Source organism: Glycine max, chromosome 18 (assembly GCF_000004515.6).
Source record: "Glycine max cultivar Williams 82 chromosome 18, Glycine_max_v4.0, whole genome shotgun sequence".
Lineage (NCBI taxonomy): Eukaryota > Viridiplantae > Streptophyta > Magnoliopsida > Fabales > Fabaceae > Glycine > Glycine max.
This window is the reverse complement of record NC_038254.2, coordinates 19429907-19451875: the sequence shown is the minus strand read 5'-3', so window position 1 is coordinate 19451875 and position 21969 is coordinate 19429907. Positions and strand designations below refer to the sequence as shown.

Sequence of the window (21969 nt, the reverse complement as noted above, 5' to 3'; positions counted from 1 at the left end):
GACAACATTAAGGCATTGGACCATTAATGATCTCTTGGTTTTTTTTTTTGAAAGAAGTGACAAAGCTTATGCGTTGGTTTTAGGTCTTTAAAATCCACGTTTAACCAATAAAAGCGAAGAGGACCATTTGAAGGCGTTGGACCTTAAAAATGGTTTTTTAGGTGATGACAAAAGCTTGGTTTATGAATTGATTTTAGGCTTAGTTTCACTTTGGTTATTTAGTCAATTCGGTTAAGAAAGAAAAATCCCAAAGAAAAACGTCCAATTGATTTTTTTATTATTTTGTTAAAAGATATTTTTTTTCTTATTATATTATTATTTTGCCTCTTTTTTTGGTTTTAAACGTGGTTACGGCATGACAGAACGGTCGGATTTCATTTTAACAGAAATTAAAAGATGTTATAATTCAAATGATCGGTGAAAATTTATTTCATTTTTGATTAGGCGAGAAAATGACTTTAATAAATGACTAAAGCACGTCAAAAGGGGGTACGGAAAGTAAATGAAATAAAAGTAAAAGCATGCGAAACAAGTGGGGACCACTAAGGGTACATAGAATGAATTGAAAAGTTCAATTTCGGGAACATACCGGTTGAAGACCGAAGAACGACGAAGAACGAACGAAGAACGATGAAGAACGGTGGAAAATCTTTGCGAAATCGCCCACGGAAACGTCTCGGAAGCGTTACGGAAGCGCCTCGGCTTGGATTTTCTTCATGGAAACAATTTTTCTCACTAATTTTAAGTGATTATCAGATACCAGGAGGGTTGAACATTTTTGTTCTGCCCTCCTTCCCCTATTTATAAGGGAAAAGAGGGAGGTGGTTGCCGCCCAGCTCGCCCAGGCAAGCTGGGTTGCTTCCACCCGAAGGCACCGCCTTCTGTTGGAAGATCCTGGAAGGTCCAAGTGGGCATGATTGCTATTTGCACCCCCTGTTTACTAAATACATCCCCTCTGCCTTTTTTTGCTGATTCTTTTTCCGTAACGTTATGGAACTTTACGAATTGCGTAACGATACTTGTTTTCCTTCCGTAATGTCACGAAACCTTACGGATTACGCAATTATCCCTTCTTTGGCTTCTGGAATGTTACAGAACTTTACGGATTGCACATTAACACTTCCTTTCAACTCCCGACATGTCGCGGAACTTCACGGATTGCCTAACGATGGGTGTCAAGTACCTCGAAGTGGTCAAGCGAGGGTCGCATCCGAACAAACAGATGATCCCCGGACGAAATTAGGGTATGACACTGATGAAGGCAGCCATTAAGTCTTTCCAAGAATGGATCCGAGAAGATTCTAGGTTAGTATACCAAGTGATTGCTGCCTCGACCAAACTCTCTTGAAAAAAATGCATCAAGAGTTTCTCATCTTTCAGTACACCCCTATCTTCCGATAGTACATCTTCAGGTGGTTCTTGGGACAAGTAGTCCCCTTGTATTTGTCAAAGTCTAGCACCTTGAATTTAGGAGGGATGACGATGTCAGGCACTAGGCACAATTCTGCCATGTCGGTAAAAGGATAATTTCCAATCCCCTCTGTTGGATCAAGTGGCCTCGGAATAATTAAGAAGGGGGGGTTGAATTAATTATTAATGTACCTTGACTAATTAAAACTTATCTTTCTTAATGTTACCAGATTCAATTAGGCTTTACTACTAAGTTATGAAACTTGAACAAAAGTAAAGCGTAAAAAAATGTACACAACGGAAATTAAAAAGTGTAGGGAAGAAGAAAATAAACACAAGAATTTTATACTGGTTCGGCAACAACCCGTGCCTACATCCAATCCCCAAGCAACCACCGATTCTTGAGATTTCTTTCAACCTTGTAAAATCCTTTATAAGAAAAGATCCACAAGGGATGTACCCTCCCTTGTTCTCTTTGAACAACCAAGTGGATGTACCCTCTCTTGTTCTCAGTTACAACAACCCAAGTAGATGTACACTCTACTTGTACCACAAAGGATGTACCCTCCAAGGTGTTAAGAAAAATAATTCTTAGGCGGTTAGTCCTTTGAAATCTTTTGTTTAAGGGAAAGGGAATAATCAAGAGAAATCTCTTGGAAAGGGAGAAGAGAGACACAAAAGAATTCAGGCGGTTAGTCCTTCGTTCTTTTGGAAAAGGAAGAAGAGAGACACAAAAAGAATTCAAGCGATTAGTCCTTGTTGAATTCTTTTTGGCAAAGGGAGAAGAGAATGAAAAGATTTAGCACACTTTTGTTTTCTGCAGAATTTTCACTTGCAAAAGAACAAAGTTTGGAAAACAGAAAACTTAGAAAGCTTTTTGGCAAAGGAAGAATAAGAAAGAAAGATGAGTAGGAAAGAATTGTAAAGGTAGTAAAGGTTTAAAGATATCTCAAAAGTTGTTCAAAAAGTTGTAGAAGTTGTTGTGAATGCAAGTCAAGGTCTTGCTTTTATAGACTCTTTATGTCTGGTCAAGAAAACCATTGAAAGAGTTATAACCTTGAGAAAATCATGTCAAGAGTTACATCTCTTGACCTTTTATTCAAAACTTGTCACTGGTAATCGATTACCATAATCATGCAATCGATTACACAATGCATTTTATGAAAAGATGTGACTCTTCACAATTGAATTTGAATTTCAACGTTCAGATACACTGGTGTCGCAACCTACCCTTCGGTGGGAGGGTGACGCGAGACTCACGGATGCGTCTTCCACGAAAGGAAAATGCGCAGAGTCGCCACCAATTTGAGGAAAACGTCGAAAAAACAGGAAAAAGATGTGGTCTACGAACTTTAAGTGAAAGGTTCGGGAGTTGTATTTACGCACGGGGAAGGTATTAGCACCCCACGCGTCCGTCACAAGGGACGGCAGCCTCTAATCAAGTGTGCGAATATGACTTCAATTTGTGTTATCTTCCCTTTTTTACGCTTTTTATATCTTTTTATGCCTTTTATATTTTTTTTTTATCTTTTTGTGGTCGACAAGGGTGTTTCCCTTGCTCCTACGTATTCCTCAATTGTGGTAAGGAAATCAGACCTACGTAGTTCTTTGAGAACTAAACGTCGGTTAAATTATTTTTATCCTTTTTTTCAAGATATATTTTGATTGAATGAAAGGTCATTTAAGGCGTTGGACCATTAAACAATCTTTCGATTCTTTTGAAAGGAGAGAAAACATTAAGGCATTGGACCATTAATGATCTCTTGTTTTTTTGAAAGAGGTAACAAAACTACGTGTTGACTTTAGGCTTTAGAAGTCCACGATTAACTAATAAAAGCGGAAAATACCATTTCAAGGTGTTGGACCTTAAAAATGGTTTTTTAGATGATGACAAAAGTTTGATTTCTGAATTGATTTTAGCCTTAGTTTCACTTTGGTTATTAGTCAATTCGATTAATAAAGAAAAATCCCAAAGAAAAACGTCCAATTGATTTTTTTGGATTATTATATTAAAAGATATTTTTTTATTATTCTATTATTATTTTGCCTCTTTTTGGTTTTAAACGTGGTTACAACTTGACAGAACGGTCGGATTTTATTTTAACAAAAATTAAAAGATGTTACAATTCAAATGAACTGTGAAAATTTATTTTATTTTTGATTAGGCGAGAAAACGACTTAAATAAATGACTAAAGCACGTCAAAAGGGGGTACGGAAAGTAAATGAATTAAAAATAAAAGCATGCGAAACAAATGGGGACCTCTAGGGGTACATAGAATGAATTCAAAAATTCGATTTCGGGAACTTACCGGTTGAAGACCGAAGAACGACGAAGAACGAACGAAGAACGGTGGAAAACCTTCGCGAAATCGCCCACGGAAACGTCTCGGAAGCGTTACGAAAGCGCCTCGGCTTGGATTTTCTTCACGGAAACAATTTTTCTCACTAATTCTAAGTGATTCTCAGATACCAGGAGGGTTGAACATTTTTGTTCTACCCTCCTCCCCCTATTTATAGGGGAAAAGAGGGTGGTGGTTGCCGCCCAGCTCGCCCAGGCGAGCTGGGTTGCTTCCACCAGAAGGCACCACCTTCTGTTGGAAGATCCTAGAAGGCCCAAGTGGGCTTGATTGCTATTTGTACCCCCCTGTTTACTAAATACACCTCCTTGCCCCCTTTTTTGTTGATTCTTTTTTTGTAACGTTATGGAACTTTACGAATTATGTAACAATACTTGTTTTCTTTCCGTAATGTCACGAAACCTTACGGATTATGCAATCATCCCTTCTTTGCCTTCTGGAATGTTACGGAACTTTACAGATTGCGCATTAAGACGTCCTTTCAACTCCCGACATGTCGCGAAACTTCACAGATTGCCTAACGATGGGTGTGCCTAACGATGGGTGTCAAGTACCTCGAAGCGGTCAAGCAAGGGTCTCACCCAAACAAACAGATGATCCCCGGACAAAATTAGGGTATGACAGTTGCCCCTTTTTACTTGTCTTTTATTAGAGATAAAAGGGAAGTAAAGATAAGACATTAATTTCGTTCGAGCGGAACACCATTCGGCCGGTCAATCTCCCCGCCAGCGGAACTTGCAAAAATTTTGAAAATGATCAGCACCGAACGACCAACATCATCCTGATACTGCCGAATTTGTTCCTTTCGATTGACGAAAGGCGCGGATGACCATAAGGTATCTCCGCACGTCATCGGGCTCGCCGCCCCTGGATGACGAAAGGTGCAGAATGGCCATAATTTGTCTCTGCGTGCCATCAGACACGATCGTATCTGGATGGCAAATAGTGCAGAATGACCATAATTTGTCTTCGCATGTCATCGGGCTCACCGCCTCTGGATGAAAAAAGGGTGCAGAATGACCATAATTTGTCTCCACGTGCCATCGAACACGATTGTCTCCGAATGACGAAAAGGTATGCAGAATGACCATAATTTGTCTCCGCATGTCATCGGGCTCGCCGCCTCTGGATGACAAAAGGGCGCAGACTGACCATGATTTGTCTCTGCATGCCATCAGACACGATTGTATTTGGATGGCAAAAAGTGCGTAATGACCATAATTTGTCTCCGCATGTCATCGGGCTCACCGTCTCTTGATGACAAAAGGACGTAGAATGACCATAATTTGTCTCTGCGTGCCATCGGACACGATTGTCTCCGAATGGCGAAAAGGTGTGCGGAATGACCATAATTTGTCTCCGCATGTCATCGGGCTCGCCGCCTCTGGATGACAAAAGGGCGCAGAATGACCATAATTTGTCTCTGTGTGCCATCGGAAACGATTGCGTCTGAATGGCGAAAAGGTGTGCGAAATGACCATAATTTGTCTCCGCATGTCATCGGGCTCGCCGCCTCTGGATGACAAAAGGGCGCAGAATGACCATAATTTGTCTCTGCGTGCCATTGGATACGATTGTGTCTGAATGGCGAAAAGGTGTGCGAAATGACCATAATTTGTCTCCGCATGTCATCGGGCTCGCCGCCTCTGGATGACAAAAGGGTGCAAAATGACCATAATTTGTCTCTGCGTGCCATCGGACACGATTGTGTCTGAATGGCAAAAAGGTGTGCGGAATGACCATAATTTGTCTCCGCATGTCACATGACCTCAGGGTCAGTATGACAGAGATTGTGGGGCGGCCGACAAAAGCGATGCTCTTGCTCCTACGTGTCCTCAATGAGGAACTCAGACCTACGTAGTTCTGGATAACTTGTGAAACTAAAATAATCTCGGTGTTTTCTTCACTAAAATGCGAACATGCTTTAGTAAAGAGACAAAACTTCCAACTCATCAGAGCAACATATGCTTTTTGGATGAAAAACAATGCTTCTATTGGGGTAGGAGAGTATGCTGATGAAATTTTCTCATAACCATAAATGAGATTTTGGATGTTAGCATTTTGTTTCTAAACGACCATTTAGAGGAAACACTGGGTCCAACAAAAATAGAAGAAAATTACTCAAAGTGTATCAATCTCACACGGGTAAGTGTTTCATCCTAATTCTGAACCATAGATATGTCATGACTCGATTTTGCAAATCATTTCCTATCAAATCAAAGATTACATGCGTGATCATGGGTCAATAGGACTTTTTCTTGGGAATGGTTTGTTTCTTGTGGGAAATTTGGCTTTGAGTGTTCTTGGCCTTTTCTTTTTCTGTTTTTGTTTAGTGTGAGGTGAACAAGTCACCGACGCACAGGATTTCTGTTTTCTTCCGATCTTTGATCGGGAATTTTCATTCTTTTTGCTTTCTCTCAATCTTTGATTGGGAATTTTCTCTTTTTGCTTTCTTCCGATTCTTTTGATCTGGAATTTTCTCCTTTTCTTTTTTTTTTTTTGTTTTCTTCCGAGGGCAAGGATTGACATTCTCACCCTAGGTCAAGGTTTATGGTAAGTTGGGATTTTGGCTCAAGGCTTGTAGAACGACTGGACGTGATATATGTCAGGGTTTGGCTAGCGGTTCGGGGATAAAGGGTGTCGCACATTATTTCCATGACACAAATGCAACAATGATGATTTGGAAATTTTATGCAAAACTAGTCATGCAGGCACCTATGGGGACACTCAAGTGTCGAAAATTTTTTGGTCATGTGATGCTAGGGCTCATGATTCATTTTCTCTACTTTAGTCAACCCAGTGTTTCCAAAATATGTTCTTTTATCAATTTGTGCATTTCATCCGAGTCCATTTTTGGGCGTTCGGGAAAACTTTCACAGCATTCACCCTTCAGGTGTATACACATTTTTTTCAAAAATTGGTTATGATCAGTGAATTTTTTAAAGAAAAGTTGGAAGTTATCTCCTTTCACAAACATGTTGTTTTTTAGTTAGACAACTTTTTATTATTATTTTTCTTTTTTTCTTCCTTCTTTTTCTTTTCTTGCTTGCTCATTTTTTTTCTTTTCTTTTTTCCTTTACTTTTTTAAGTTATTATCATTTATTCATTTTCTCTCCCTTTTTTTTTCTTTTTCTCTCTAAAAAGATCACGCGGACGGGGGCGCACACTACCTACTTACGCCTAACCACAAGGTAAACGAAAAGAACGCACAAAATGGTAAGTCGCAAAAACAGTGACGAAATAACTGAGAGCCATAACGCCAAAAATTTCTAACAAAAACGAAAAGTAATAATAGTAATGTTAGTAACCATATAGACAATAACAGAAAACAGTAATGTCAATAGCAATATAGACAATAACAGAAAACAGTAATGTCAATAACAAAAGTGCGGTGACCTCGGTCACGTGGCTTCGCTTCCTCCCAAGAAACCAAGCAAATCCGTAATTTCTTCATCCATACGGGCCTCCTCTGCCTCATCAGTGGATCCTACGGGCTCCTCCCCTGCTTGGGCCTCGGGCCTATCTCCGGGTCATGCGACCTCAGCCCCAAACTGCTCTGGAGTAGGGCATGCAAAAGGAACGAAACCCTGCCCCTACTGACTGAGGCTGAACCGATAGAGGCACTCATGTATCTACACCTGCCCCCGGTGGTTGGCCGCCTGCTGGCGAACCAAGTGCTGTAGATAACGCTCCATGCCTAGTGATCCAGCGGGATCGGCCTGATGAGGTGGTGGCGGTGAGTCTGCGGCCTGAGGTGCATCACCCTGCGCCTGCCTAGGCGTGCAATACTTCTCAATGAAGGCCCGGGTGATCGGCGGTTGGATCACCTTACTGGGGGTGACGGGAACCTCGAACGAATGGCAGAGGCCCGTGATCAATGCCGGAAATCCCAGGGCCTTGTTAGACTTATCCGGGTCTAGAGGGTGCCTGGTGGGTGGCATACCTGCAAAAAAATAGATGGCGTTAGCAATCACCTGGGCCACGTGGGCACTCATCCGTGTCAGGATGGCATACACCCAGGCGATCACCCAGGCAAGCTCAGCTCGCCCAGGCGAGCTAACCTGTATTTTTTTGGAAAGACACAAGTATGAATTCTCTACGGGTCGGCATTCGCTTACTCGAACCCCCTTAGGGTAGATTAGGCATCCGACATTTATTTTAAAGACACAACAGTAATAATTACTGGGAATTTAAAGGATACTAGGCTACCTCTCAGCTGCGCTTTCCGCTTGTCTAGAGTTGGGCATGGGACGACGATCTATCGATCGTGATCCTAGCCTCTACTTGCGTCCATCCCTAAGTACCTGAAAGCAGGAAACGACATTGCACAGCAAACTGTGGCCGTGTTACTGTTTACCTTGATTGGTCTCTGCCTCTGGATCCAGCCCGACATCTGACCATTGCCTAAGACGATTCTGTTCTTGTCATAAGATAACAAAATATGCATGTGTATGCATATGCATGAGCGTTTTCAAATGCAATAATCCTTTTAGTGAAAGCTGGTCAGGTTCAGTTTTAATTAAGCGCTTGGGGCATCCCATTGACTGAGCGAAAAGGCTCAGGTTATCAAATTCTGGACATAGTTTGAGACACAAAGTGAGGACCGGAACCTCAATCCCATGTTCTTTTCTTTTAAAAGACTGGGATGAGGAATTACAGAGGACAAGAATCCCTGGGGGAAACCAAGAAGGACACACAAAAATAAAAGAACATGCAGCGACTTCCTCAGTTGCCCCAGATCCTAAGCGTAGTATCGCTTGACAACATCGGAGTTTACGGGTAAAGGTAGCTCCTCGCCATCCATGTTGGTGAGCACCAGAGCCCCTCCAGAAAAATCTCTTTTTACAACGAAAGGCCCTTCGTAGTTTAGGGCCCACTTCCCTCAATTATCTTTAACGGCGTGGGACACCTTTTTCAGCACAAGCTCCCCCTCATGGAACTTGCGCGAGCGCACCATCTAGTCGAACGCGTTCTTCATCCTTTGTTGATACAGGCGCCCATGGCTCATGGCCATCAAGCGCTTACCTTCAATAAGGTTGAGTTAGTCGTAGCGTGTTTGAGCCCACTCTGATTCTTCTAGGCCCGATTCCGCTAGTATCCTCTGGGAAGGGACCTCTACCTCAAACGGGAGTACCGCTTCCATCCCATAAACCAAGGAGTACGGTGTTGCCCCAGTAGAAGTTCGTACCGAGGTTCGGTATCCATGCAGGGCAAAAGGCAACATCTCATGCTAATCTTTGTACGACACTGTCATCTTCTGAATAATTTTCTTAATATTCTTATTGGCTGCTTCCACGGCTCCATTCATTTTTGGTCGGTAGGGCGTGGAATTGTGATGTTGGATTTTAAACTCCTCGCACTTTTTCCCCATCATCTTGTTATTCAAGTTGGTGTCGTTGTCCGTGATAATCTTCCTCGGCAAACCATATCGGCAGATGATTTCCCTCTTAATGAACCTGACCACCACACTCCTGGTGACGCTAGCGTATGACGTGGCTTCGACCCACTTAGTGAAGTAATCAATGGCCACTAGGATGAAACGATGTCCATTTGCAGCTTTGGGTTCTATGGCCCCAATCACATCTATTCCCCACATGGAAAACGTCCACAGCGCGGCCAAGACATTCAGAGGCAGCGGCGGAGCATTGACATTTTCTGCGAATGTCTGGCCTTTGTGACATCTCCTCACATGGAGACAGCAATCGCTCTCCATGGTGAGCCAATAGTAACCTGCCCTTAAGATTTTTCTAGCCATGGCGTGCCCATTAGCGTGCGTACCAAAAGAGCCCTCTGGACCTCCCCTAGCATGCTTTCTGCTTCCTTAGCATTCACGCAGCGTAGCAGAACCATGTCATGGTTTCTCTTGTACAGTATGCTTCCGCTTATGAAGAAGCTGGCCACCAATCTCCTCAATGTCCTTTTGTCGTTGTCGGAAGCCTCCGGTGGGTACTCTTTGCTTTCAACGTATCGCTTGATTTCGAAATACCAAGGCTTACCATCCCGTTCCTCTTCCACCTGACAACAATGTGCTGGTCTGCCACAACACCAGAACTCAATGTACAGTAGGTCCCCGTGCGGTGTTAGCTGGAACATGGACGCCAAAGTGGCAAGCGCATCCGCCATCTGATTTTCCTCTCGGGGAACGTGATGGAAGGAGATCTCACAAAGGAACCAGCCAACTTCTTGATATAGGCTAGGTAGGGTATCAACTTGGGGTCTCTAGTTTCCCATTCCCCTCTCAGCTGGTGGATCACCAGTGCTGAGTCCCCGTACACCTTGAGTAGCTTGACATTGGAGTCAATTGCCGCCTGGACGGCCAGGGCACACGCTTCATACTCAGCCATATTGTTGGTGCAGTCAAACCCCAGCCTGGCTGTGAAAGGTATACATTGATTGTCCGAAGAGACCAATACTGCCCCAACGCCATGGCCTAGAACGTTTGACGCTCCATCAAACCACACGATCCACTTGTCCCGGTCCTCGTCTAGCTTTTCCTCAAACAAGGCCATGATGTTCTCATCCGGGAATTCAGGATGCATGGGTTGATAGTCATTGAGAGGCTGCTGAGCCAAATAATCTGCCAAGGCGCTTCCTTTTATCACCTTTTGGGTGAGGTAGACTATATCGAACTCGGATAGCAAAACCTGCCACCGGGAGATCCGCCCTGTGAGAGCAGGCTTCTCAAAGATGTACTTAACCGGGTCCATCTTGGATATCAACCAGGTGGTATGGTTCAGCATGTATTGTCTTAGACGGTGGGACGCCTAGACTAAAGCACAACACGTTCTTTCAAGCAGGGAGTAGTTCTTTTCACAGGCCGTGAACTTCTTACTCAAGTAGTAGACAGCGCCCTCTCTCTTCCCGGACTCGTGATGTTGCCCCCAGCATACATCCCATTGACTCGTCCAAAATCTTCATATACAATATGAGAGGCCTTCTGGGTACCGGCGGCATAAGCACAGGAGGGCTCATGAGACACTCTTTGATCCTTCCAAATGCCTCTTGACAATCCTCGTTCCAGCGGACGGATTGGTTTTTGCGTAAGAGTTTGAACAACGACTCACAAATAACGGTGAGCTGTGATATGAATCTGGCAATGTAATTCAAACGTCCCAGGAAACCTCGGACCTGCCTCTCGGTACGGGGTTCCGACATCTCAAGGATGGCTTTCACCTTTTCGGGGTCCACCTCTATCCCTTTCTAGCTTACGATGAAACCTAGCAATTTCCCTGACTTGACCCCGAAAGTGCACTTAGCGGGGTTTAACCTCAATTGATATTTCCTAAGCCTTTCGAACAACTTCCGCAAGTTGACAAGGTGTTCCTCCTCAGTTTTAGACTTGGCAATTATGTCGTCCACATAGACCTCGATTTCTCGGTGCATCATATCGTGGAACAAAGCCACCATAGCCTGTTGATAAGTTGCCCCGGCGTTCTTGAGTCCAAAGGACATCACCTTATAACAGAACGTCCCCCACAGGGTGATGAAGGTAGTCTTTTCCATAACCTCCGACGCCATTTTTATCTGATTGTAACCGGAGAACCCATCCATGAAGGAAAACAAAGCGAAATTGGTCGTATTATCCACGAGGATATCAATGTGTGGCAGAGGAAAATTGTCCTTGGGACTAGCTCGATTCAGGTCCCTATAATCTACACACATTCGCACCTTCCCATCCTTCTTAAGGACTGGTACAATGTTGGCAACCCATACTGGGTACCGAGCGACATCCAAAAAACCAGCGTCAAATTGTTTTTTTACCTCTTCTTTTATTTTCAAGGATGTCTCGGGCTTCATCCTCCTCAGCTTTTGTTTTACTGGGGAACACTCAGGATTTAGAGGTAATCTGTGTTGTACGATGTCCGAACTCAAACCGGGCATATCTTGGTATGACCAGGCAAATATGTCTTGATAGTTTTTTAGCAGGGCCATCAATTCTTCACGGATGGGTGCGGTCATACCCTTGCCTATCTTTACTTCCTTTTTCCCATTGCTGGTTCCTAAGTCCACTAGTTCCGTCTCTTCTTGATGAGGCCCCATCTCTTGGTCCTCATGGGCAACTATCTTCTCCAACTCCGGGGGAAGTCCCACATCCTCATCCTCATCACTCTCCGTCTGGTCCGTTTCTTGCTTGAAATCGATGGTCGGGTCCCAGGTATTAGTACCTTCGAGGGACTCGTCGTCGGATCTAGCGTTTTAAGCATAAAGAAATAAACATGCAAATGAATGAGAATGGGTAGAGACGCAGGAACAGATGAAGAAAGATCTTTATATTATAAATTCAGGAACAAAAGACATAAAGCCTTAACAAAAGGAAACTCTAAAGCCTAGGCCCAACCATAGAGTTTAAAAGCCACAAAGGGTTACATTATGCTTGTCGGGTAAATGTTCGGGCGCTCCTCCACTCGCCAATTTCCTAGTCGGAAACCAAGAGGGCATGGTCGTACCAAATCCGACCCACTCGAAGAGTCATCCTCACATATCGCAACGACTTGGCCTTCGTGTCCTAGACCCGCGCTTATAAAGCTCCTACTGATGTGGCAGGGCGGTTCCCCTTCGACTTTTCGTCCCAATTGCGAGCCTTGGCTTCCACTCTTCCTTCCCGCAACACTCTTTCCTATGTCCGCTTGTGTGGGTTTATTGCCTAACCCAAACTTCCCACGGTTTCCTTTGGTGCTTATCAGGCTGGTTCTGCCGCCGTTGTTGTTGCCTAAACCCATTCCGGGCTCGTAATCATTCCCCAACATCACCCGGGCCACCATTACTCTAGTATTGGACAGGCAAGGTTGCCCAGAGAAGGAATTTACAGAGGCAATGCTTACTAACTCAAAAGACTGGAAGGCTATTTCTAATGACTCCTCCGCGGCTTCCACATATGGCATAGAGGATGGGCAACTTACCAAGATGTCTTCCTCGCCCGACATAATAACCAAATGCCCCTCTACTACGAATTTCAATTTTTGGTGAAGTGTAGAGGGAACGACTCCCACCGAGTGAATCCACGGGCGTCCCAAAAGACAGCTGTAAGCCGGGTTAATATCCATTACTTGGAAGGTAACCTGACAGGTATGGGGGCCTATCTGTACAAGGAGGTCGATCTCCCCCCTAACCTCTCGGCGGGTGCCGTCGAAGGCACGGACCACCATGGAACTTGGCTTTAGATGGGAAGCATTAAACGACAATTGATCGAGGCCGTACCCGAATCAAATAAACATGAAAATGAAGTAACTAGGAAGTGATCCTAGGTCGTTTCCCAACGAGCAATGATAAACCAAATGTTCATAATATACTTGCAGTAACAGCAACGATTGGGGGGGGGGGGGGGTTTGTTTGTTTTGTGATTTAAGGAGTAGAACAAGTAAACTGGAATACGAAATTAATAATATTAAAAATGGGTTGTTTCCTCTGATTCGGAAGCCGTTCTCTTATCCTGAGTTATGGAGAATTCGTCCCTAACAGTTAACCACTTAATCCAACCCTATTTCAATTTACTAAGCGAAAATTAACTTAGGGTTGTCAATACGTGATTAGGCACCACATACACCAGTTAGCCCTTCGTCCATTAAGCATGAACGCAAGTTAGGCTCAGAGGCAATTAATCGAACACGAAGCATGCACTGATTAATGTTCACGAATTTGGGTTAACTGGTGAAGGGAAAACTGCTAGGGAACCACATTATAAACGAAACCTCAAAGAGAGTTGGGCTTCGTCCTCAGAAGGAAACAACACCAGAATATTTAGCCTTCCATAGATTCAAACAGAAAACGTAAATGAAACATGAAGCAGAAACGTAAATAAACAGAAACGTAAATGAGACACAAACGAAAATGCAAACAGAAACGTAAATGAAAATAGAAGAAGAAACAAGAACGAAATTGTAATTAGAAGCAGGAAATGGAAAATTGCATTACGCGAACAGTAGCATCTAAGCAGAAAAACGTAAAACCTAAACAAAGCTCTGAATAATGAATAACATAACAGAATGCCCTGCACGAATCCCAAGGCTGCTATTTAAAAAGAGTCACTCGAAGTCACTGGGCCCTATTACAATACTCTGGCCCAAAATGAAATAAACACTGAACCACATAAAATAAAATTGCGAAATTTCCTAATTAGAAATTAACTAAGGTAAGCGCTGCTTTATTTGCCCTCTTCAAGTCCATAACCAAAATCCGGATTAAGCCCAATGTTTCATTAATTCCTGAAATTAGATTAAAAACATCAAATTAGCTAAATGAGCCCACATAATAAAACTGCCTAATTAATTGACAATTAAGACCAATCAGTAATTAAAATGGTGCAAAAAGGGTTTAGAAAATAGAAGAAAATGATGGCACATCAAAACCCCCCATACTTAGCCTTTTGCACTCCTGGGCAAAATGAAACAAAGAACAAAATCCAAGGATATCAAAGAGAGACAAACAAAACATTCACATATTTCTCAATGAACATCAAGGAATGAAAGTAATGGGTAACATCTAACATAAGGAGATTCGAAAAGTCAAGACATTCATGAAAATCATCCAAGCAACCCAATCATGGCAAAATAGCTAATCAGCTCAAGAATGAAAAGTGATGAAGCCTCACAAGATATACACTCTATCTCTCAAGTGTTTAGGCTACTATTTACCCTCAAAGCACCCATGAAAACAAACACCACATAAACTTGGCAAGATTCTAAAATTGACAATCAACCCATAAACACAAGCACATGAGGATCAAAAGGTCTTTTAAGGTTGTAATGGGGCCAAGGACAAGGTATGGAAAAATATGGAATAAGTGGCTGAATCCCAAAGGAATAGAGGAGCAATGGGGAATAAGTGCATATTAAGAAAACATAAGAAAATAAAAAGAAGTAAAGATAAAATTTAAACACAAAGAGTAGAACCAAGAGTCTCATCATTCTTTTGTCATTTAAGATCTTATTCACTCAACTTTACTGCTTCTTCTTCTTCTTTTTTTTAATAATTTTTTTTTCTGTAGCCTTTGAGAAACAGCATCATATTCAGCATGTTCAACATTTAACCAATATGCAATGTACATCAAGTATGGCTCAAAATATATCATGAAGTATGGCCAACAAAACATGTTATCCAATGAAACAAAAACCCCCCACACTTATTCCCAAAACAATTCCAAAGCTCCAAAATTCCTTAAGGATATCGTGATATCATGGTTTTTCACTTAAGGCTTGTAGTGAGCTTCAAAACAAGGAAAGGGAAACAAGGCTCAAAAGGGCTATCAAAGGAATTAAGTCAAGGTAAGTCCATTTGGCTAGAAGCTTATAAGAACAAAATTGCCTCAATCATATCCAAATATGCATGTGAATTAGGAAGCATCAACAAGAATCAAGCCAAGGCTATTGTGCAAGCAATCAATGGGGCAAAACACACCAAATGATTATGATGATGGATGGCTCAAATTCTCACAAAGGTAAACTCATCACTTTCAAATTGAGCTTTCAAAACTATCATGACATGTAGAGGAGAATCAAAGATTTCAAGTCACAAAATGTCAAAAACTTTTATTTTCAAAACAATTACCCATTTCTTGAACATATCCTATGATTCAAAGAAAAACATGCAAAGTCGTACATGCGCACAAAATTGACCCAAAATATTAAACTACAAATCCGACGAAACTAACAACATTAACAAATTAACACAACTAACAAATTAACAAAACCAACAAAACTAACAAAAACCAAAGAACACTCCCCCCCATACTTAAACAACACATTGTCCTCAATGTAGCACAATTAAGAGATTAAAAACAATTAAATCATCAAATAGAATCGGACAAGTGTAATAAAAGCAAAGAAGGAGATAGGAAGAGAAGAACTCCCTAAGTCATGGTGGAGGAAGAGTAGGGTGGAGTAAGGAAGTCTCTTCCACCACTACGTCCACTAAAGAAGGGTTCGTGAGGAATGACTTAAGTCGATGGCCGTTGACCTTGAAGCTCTTGTTTGTGGAGTCGCTTTTGATCTCAACTGTACCATAAGGAAAAACATTAGTAACAACAAAAGGACCAATCCACTTAGACCTCAACTTACCACTCATGAGTCCAAGCCTAGAATTATACAATAACACTTTTTGCCCAACCATGAAGTCCTTCTTAACTGTCATGCTATCATGGAACTTCTTGGTCTTTTCTTTGTAGAACTTGGCATTCTCGTAGGCTTCTAGGCGGATTTCATCTAATTCACTCAGTTGCAACTTTCTTTCCTCACCAGCTTGATCCATAGAGAAGTTGCAAGTCTTCACTGCCCAGTATGTTTTGTGCTCAATTTCCACTGGAAGATGATATGCCTTTCCAAAGACAACCCGATAAGGAGACATTCCTATGGGTGCTTTGTAGGCGATCCGATGTGCCCAGAGAGCATCATCAAGCCTGGTACTCTAATCTTTCCTGCTGGGCTACACAATCTTCTCTAAAATTCTCTTGATCTCCTTGTTAGAAATTTCTGCCTGTCCATTGGTCTGGGGGTGGTATGGTGTGGATACCCTGTGTACCACCCCGTACTTTTTAAGCAAGGCATGCATTGTTCTGTTGCAAAAATGGGTTCCTTGATCACTAACAATTGTTTTAGGTACTCTAAACCTGCAAAACAGATTAGATCTAACAAAATCTGCAACAACCTTAGCATCATTAGTTCTAGTGGGCTTGGCTTCCACCCATTTTGAAACATAGTCAACTGCAAGGAGAATGTAAACATAACCAAAAGAGACAGGAAAAGGGCCCATGAAATCTATACCCCAGACATCAAACACCACACAGAATAGCATAGGTTACTGAGGCATTTGTTGTCGCCATGTAAGTGTATTTCCTGCTCTCTGACACTGCTCACAAGTGTTGCAGATCTTCCACGCATCTTTAAAGATGGTGGGCCAATAAAAGCCACAATCAAGCACTTTGCGAGCTGTCCTTTGAACACCCAGATGACCTCCCGGTGCGGAAGAATGACAAAACTGCAGGACTGAGTCAGTCTCATGATCTGGAATGCATCGTCTAATGACCTGATCACTGCACAATTTCCACAAGTAGGGGTTATCCCAAATAAAATGCTTAGCATCACTTTTAATTTTATCTTTTTGGGCCTTAGATGCTAAGGGAGGAAAAACAGAAGCAACCAAATAATTGACAATGTTACCAAACCAGGGAGTAGAAAGAGAGTCAAAAATACTATACAGTATATACAAATGATCATCCGGGAAATCATCCCGAATGGGTGAATCCGCATCCGTTACACGTTCGATCCGACTTAAATGATCAGCAACTAAATTTTGTGCTCCGCTCCTATCACGGATCTCCAAGTCAAACTCTTGGAGCCAGAGCATCCATCGGATCAACCTAGGCTTAGAATCAGCCTTCTTCAACAAGTACTTTAGAGCTGCATGGTCAGTATAAACAATAATGCGGGTACCAAGCAAATAAGATCGAAATTTTTCAAGAGCAAAAACTATGGCTAGAAGCTCTTTCTCAGTAGTAGTATAATTCGCTTGGGCAGCATCTAAAGTCCTAGAAGCATAATATATCACCCTGGGCAATTTATCAATTTTCTGAGCAAGGACAGCCCCCAATGCATAATTTGATGCATCACACATAAGCTCAAAAAGGACTGTCCAATCGGGTGCCTGGATGATGGGGGTGGTAGTCAGCGTTCTTTTGAGGCAATCAAAAGCCTCTTTGCATCTGTCATTAAAGTCAAACTCCACCTCCTTTTGCAGCAAGTTGGACAGTGGAAGGGCTACTTTGCTAAAATCCCTTATAAAGCGCCTGTAGAATCCTGCATGACCAAGAAAAGATCGCACCTCTCGCACACAAGAGGGGTAAGGCAATTGTGAAATAACAAAAATTTTTGCAGGATCTACTTCAATACCCTTATTGGAAATAATGTGGCCTAAAACTATACCTTGCTCAACCATAAAATGACATTTTTCAAAATTTAGAACAAGGTTAGTTTCAATACATCTATTCAAAACTTTTTCCAAACTATCCAAACAACCATCAAAAGAGGATCCATATACAGTGAAATCATCCATAAACACCTCTATGCAATTTTCTAAGAAATCACTGAAAATACTAATCATGCACCGCTGGAAGGTACCAGGGGCATTGCACAGGCCGAAAGGCATCCTCCTATAGGCAAAAGTGCCGAAGGGGCAGGTGAATGTGGTCTTTTCTTGATCCTCAGGAGCAATAGTAATTTGCATATAACCAGAAAAACCATCAAGGAAACAGTAGTGAGATTTACCTGCCAGGCGCTCAAGCATCTGGTCAATGAATGGCAGGGGAAAATGGTCCTTTTTGGTAACTTGGTTCAGCCTCCTATAGTCAATGCAGACTCTCCAACTGTTCTGCACCCGAGTAGGAATCAGCTCCTCCTTCTCATTTTTTATCACTGTGAGGCCGGTCTTCTTCGGGACTACCTGGACGGGACTCACCCATTGGCTGTCGGAGATAGGATAAATGATTCCAGCTTGCAAAAGCTTGGTTATCTCCTTCTTCACTACATCAAGAATCACCGGGTTGAGTCTTCTCTGTGGCTGTCTTACTGGTTTAGCTCCATCCTCTAAATTTATTCGATGCATACATGTGGATGGGCTAATACCAGGAATGTCCGCCAGGGTCCAGCCTATAGCCTTCTTATGCTTCTTGAGAATAGACAACAACTTCTCCTCTTGCTCATCAGCAAGGGAGGCAGATATAATCACTGGATAACTTTTGCTATCATCCAAGTAAGCGTATTTTAAATTTGATGGCAGAGGCTTCAATTCTGGTGTGGTCGGCTGGATAGTGGTAGAAGGTGATGGTTTCTTAGCCTGTACCTCATAAAGAAAGTCAGAGGTATGTGTACTTCCTGAAACATGGTTAGTCCTATCTGACTCTATAAAATCAATCTCAAGAGGTAAAACACCACCACCAGACATGCAATCAGTATCACTTTCAGATTCACTTTCAGCATCAAATTCAGACATATGATTAATTACAATTTCAGACTCAATGCATGAAGAGTGAGAGGAATGCAGATTAGAGTAAAGATCAGTCATGTATTCATAAACAACATGGTCAATTATTTCAGCACGAAATACAGAAAGATCTTCAGATGGGTATTTCATAGCATCCAGAATATTAAAATGAACAGTTATATCACCAAACTCCATGGATAGTGTGCCTGCATAAATATCTATCTTAGTTCTAGCAGTTTTCATAAAGGGTCTGCCTAGAATGATGGGAACTGATCCTTTAGAAAATCCATCTTCCATATTCAAAATATAAAAATCAACAGGGAAAATCAGTTCACCAACTCTAACTAAGGCATCTTCTATGAAACCAACAGGGTAGGCAACACTTCTATTAGCTAAATGAATTACCACATAAGTTGACTGCAAGGGACCTAGAGATAGAGAATTAAAAATAGACAGAGGCATAACACTAACAGAAGCTCCTAAATCTAGCATGGCATTGTCAAACTTACTATTCCTATAATACAAGGTATGCTGAATGTACCTGGATCTTTACATTTTTCAGGAATTTGGGGAACAGATTTACCAATCAATGCGGAGACATTTCTGCCCATGCTAATTCGTTCACTTCCTTTAAGCTTCCTCTTATTAGTGCACAGCTCCTTCAAGAATTTGGCATATCTTGGAATTTGCTTTATTGCATCCAGCAGAGGTATGTTTACCTCTACTTTTCTGAATGTTTCCAAGATCTCTTTCTCTGCCTCTTCCATTTTTTCGTTGGAAACTGCTCTTGGAGGGAATGGAAATGGAGGGATGTGCTGCTTCTGCAAATCAGAATTACCAGCGGAAGAAGATTCACTTGCACAGAAATTGTTAGGTAAATTTTTGTCATCACCTTTTTCTGGAGTAGAGTGAAGTTTGGCAGGTTCATTTGCAGATGAGGAAGGTGCTACGGGTTGAGGTCCTTGACACTGCTTTCCCGACCTCAATGAAATGGCACTGACATTTTTGGGATTTTGGACAGCTTGGGAAGGCAGCTTGTCAGAATTCTGGGACTGTTGTTGATTCAATTGTGTAGCCAATTGTCCCATCTGATTAGTCAAGCTCTGAATGGAAGCTCTGGTCTCTTGTTGAAACTGCATGTTCTGCATAGTCATTTGCCTCACAAGTTCTTCGAGGGAAGGTTGTGGAGGGGCCTCAACTGTTGGCTGTTTCTGGGGCTGTTGCTGTTGTTGGATTGGTGGAGGAATGTATGGTCTGCTTGGGCCAGCAGCATTTTGGAAGGAAGGAGCAGGCTGCTATTGTTGTTGCTGAGGGCTAGACCATCTGAGATTAGGGTGATTTCTCCATCCAGGGTTGTATCTGTTGCTGGAGAGGTCATAATTGTTCTGCTGTGGTTGATTTTGTTGCTGAGGTTGAGGAGGTCTATTGTAAATATTTGCAGCATAAGCTTCGGGCTACTCAATTGCTCCAGGTTGCTGCATGGAAGGGCAAAGGTCTGTATGGTGGTCAGCAGAGGAACACAAACCGCAGACCCTTGCGACAGGTACAGATTTTTGGTTCAAGGCCAGCTGGGTTACCAAGTTAACCAATGCATCCAGTTTGCCTTCAAGCTTCTTAGTTTCAGATGATGCAGCTGAGTTTGTAGCTACCTCATGCACTCCTCTAATGACTATAGCATCATTTCTGGTGCTAAACTGCTGGGAGTTGGAAGCCATCTTCTCAATTAAATTTTTTGCTTCAGCAGGAGTCATGTCTCCAAGGGCTCCACCACTGGCAGCATCTATCATACTTCTCTCCATATTACTGAGTCCTTCATAAAAATATTGGAGAAGAAGCTGCTCCAAAATCTGATGGTGAGGGCAACTAGCACATAGTTTTTTAAATCTCTCCCAGTACTCATACAGGCTCTCTCCACTGAGTTGTCTAATACCTGAGATATCCTTCCTGATGGCTGTGGTCCTAGAAGCAGGGAAATTTTTTTCTAAGAATACTCTCTTAAGGTCATCCCAGCTCGTGATGGACCGTGGAGCAAGGTAATACAACCAATCCTTTGCCACTCCCTCTAAAGAATGAGGAAAAGCCTTCAGAAATATATGATCCTCTTGGACATCTGGGGGTTTCATGGTGGAGCAGACAATATGAAATTCCTTCAAATGTTTGTGCGGGTCTTCACCTGCAAGGCCATGAAACTTTGGAAGCAAATGAATTAGTCCAGTTTTAAGAACATATGGAGCATCCTCATCAGGGTATTGGATGCACAAGCTTTCGTAGGTGAAATCAGGTGCAGCCATTTCCCTTAGAGTCCTCTCACAGGGTGGAGGCTGTGCCATGTTCTCAGAATGTTCAAAATCAGAATGCTCAGAATCAGAATGCTCAAAATTATAATGCTCAAAATCAGGATGTTCAAAATCACCAATAACAGAATGCACAGATTCACCAGTAATGGAATGCTCAGGATGATCAAAAGGTATAAAATGATGCCTAACTAATCTATGAAATGTCCTATCTATCTCAAGATCAAAGGGTTGTAAGTCAGATGGATTGCCTCTAGTCATACACTACATTCAGCATGCACAACTAGTTGCTTTGTCATGTAAATAAAGGTGTAGGTTTGAACTACAGCTACCCTCAAATGATCTCCAAATGACTTGAAATTTTGTGATCAACCTTATAAAATGATGAGAAGATAGCACAAAAAATTTCAGGCAAAAACTCAAAGTCTAACTATGGAATCTAAAAATGGTAGGTTAAGAAAAATAAGTGAATAAAACTTGAAAAATAAAAAACTTTTGACAGAATCACTTTTTTTTGGACGATGGAGACCTCAGCTAGGCTGGCTGCCACGGCGTAGGAAATTTTTTTCTACCCCAAATACATATATAATAATTGCGACTCTGATAACCGGAGCAAAAGTTATGGTCGTTTGAAGTTTCGACAAAAACAAAATTTGCTACTTTTTTGGAACTTTCAAATCTGACCAAACTAAAGGCTCTAGCTATTTTTCCCACAAAATATAGATTAAAAGAAGTTACCACAAAAAAATTCAGCCAAAAATAACAACCCTAGCTACTAAAACAAAAAATCTCAAATAATTCAGCATGGGTGGTCGCTAAAATCCGTCTCTACTTGATTTCTACTACTACTCTGTTTTGCCGCAAGCAAAAGTGGTCACTAAGTCCGTCGCAAAATACTATTCACAGCAAAACACCCAAAACTGAAACAGGGAAAGTG

General features: G+C 42.1%; 1 non-coding gene across 1 annotated transcript; it reads left to right on the top strand.

The window, feature by feature from the left end:
- The first annotated feature begins 20583 nt into the window (after positions 1 to 20583).
- LOC113000244 (small nucleolar RNA R71) lies at positions 20584 to 20690 on the top strand. Its single transcript, XR_003265535.1, has one exon. It is a non-coding gene; the product is annotated as a small nucleolar RNA R71 (small nucleolar RNA).
- The last annotated feature ends 1279 nt before the right edge of the window (positions 20691 to 21969 follow it).